Source organism: Mizuhopecten yessoensis, unplaced genomic scaffold (assembly GCF_002113885.1).
Source record: "Mizuhopecten yessoensis strain PY_sf001 unplaced genomic scaffold, ASM211388v2 scaffold712093, whole genome shotgun sequence".
Lineage (NCBI taxonomy): Eukaryota > Metazoa > Mollusca > Bivalvia > Pectinida > Pectinidae > Mizuhopecten > Mizuhopecten yessoensis.
In genome coordinates this window covers 1-1,749 of record NW_018477950.1, presented here as the reverse complement: position 1 = coordinate 1,749, position 1,749 = coordinate 1, and the positions used below count along the sequence as shown (strand labels likewise).

Sequence of the window (1,749 nt, the reverse complement as noted above, 5' to 3'; positions counted from 1 at the left end):
AGGGAAGAGAGTCTCTAAATCTTGTCCTGTATACTAGACAGCAGGAAAGGGACTCTCTCATGTTTTATGTCAGATTTTTTAAAGTTTTTTTCTAACGTAATTCCTGCAAATTATTTGCAATTGTTTCTGTATCTTACCATGAATTTTCAAGAGGAAAGAATGATTATACTGCCAAATATGTACTCTACTCAATAACTTCTACAAAATTGTTTTCACCAAAAGTGTAAACAGTTACCATATAATTTCCTATTATGTAATATATATGCACTGTAAGTATTAAGTTTTACCTGTGTAGGTTAACTAAATTGTTATACCTACACCTGTTTCATCAGCGTAACTAAATAAATTGACAGGGGCCGGGATTTCAACATCAGCTGGAATTGGAGATTTTCGAGGGATCCATGGAAAGTGGACCAACCGGGATAAAGAAAAGGACCATGGTGAGTTATAAACACAGTATAGCGATAAACTGGACTGTATACTAATTTGCCCTCGGTATCATGGAACAAGTCTTCAATTTCATTCCATTTGTCTTATTTTCTTAATTAAAAGTGTCTTACATGAAGGAAATTTTCCTTAGTAATGATAATTTAAAGAAAATCTTAAGGACATTTTTTTTTCAGTTAAGGAACATTTGTGATTAACTTTAATGGCCGGGGCAAAATGTTCTACAGAATTGACTGATTTGGAGCTCTTTATGATTGGAGATGAATATCAGGATAGTGTGGTTTGTAGCTTTAAGAGGTTTAAAAATAGGTTGATCAATTACTTGTATTACAGGGAGCCAAAAGGAAGGAAAAGCAAAGGCCAAGCGAAATGTGATGTCACTCCGCCCTACTTACACTCATGAGGCCCTGCTCAAGCTCATCGAGATGGGTTACCTGCAGTATATTATAAGTCAGAACACGGATGGACTTCATCGACTTTCTGGCATTCCTGAGGACAAAATTTCGGAACTCCATGGAAATGGTTTCGTAGAGAAATGTGAAAAATGCAACAAGCGCTATGTTATGAATCACAATCATAGACTAGGACCGAAGGACCCGAAAGTGCCAGTGAAAAAATGTGAACACTGCCGAATTAATCACAGGACCGGCAGAATATGTCCCGATCCAGTGAGTCTTCAACAATTATCTCCCTTTAATTTGATTCAATATGCTTTACAATAAGGGAAACCTGTGTGTGCCATGTTTCAATTTGTTTCCAGCACCTATCTGGGTCTAATAAGCTTAGTTAAGTCGGAAAAATTAATTATATTTCAAAATCTATCAAAGAGTTTAATGTAATTGAGGGAATACTCACTTCATTTATCTCCAATTAACTTCCTCTGTTTTTAACAAGAAAAAAAATACTTAAATATCCCTGACCTACTGTCCAAAACTGTATTACTGTGAATTGGAAACTAAAAAAAAATCGGCATGACTTAAACTTTGATAAATTATTTCTGATAAGAAACCAATACCTTGCATGACTTTTATGAGAATAGAAAGTATATATAAAACAAACAAAATATAAATCAACAACAGTGTTCTGGGCCTAAAAATTCAACGGTGCCAGACGAGGGTCAAACCCTGAAAAATTGCTACACCATCGCTCTAACCGATTAAGCTACCTGTTTAAAGGAAGGGGCTTTGCCAATCTGTGCTTGTTATATCCTAATGGAAGTTAAGGGGAGATAATTGTTTATAGGAAAAAACACAGTAAACAGGGATCCTTAAGGTAATAGGATTGTGTCGCCATTTCTCAGTA

The 1,749-nt window shown here is 35.4% G+C and overlaps 1 pseudogene; it reads left to right on the top strand.

The window, feature by feature from the left end:
* The first annotated feature begins 349 nt into the window (after positions 1-349).
* On the top strand, positions 350-1,115 carry LOC110440849 (annotated as a pseudogene).
* The last annotated feature ends 634 nt before the right edge of the window (positions 1,116-1,749 follow it).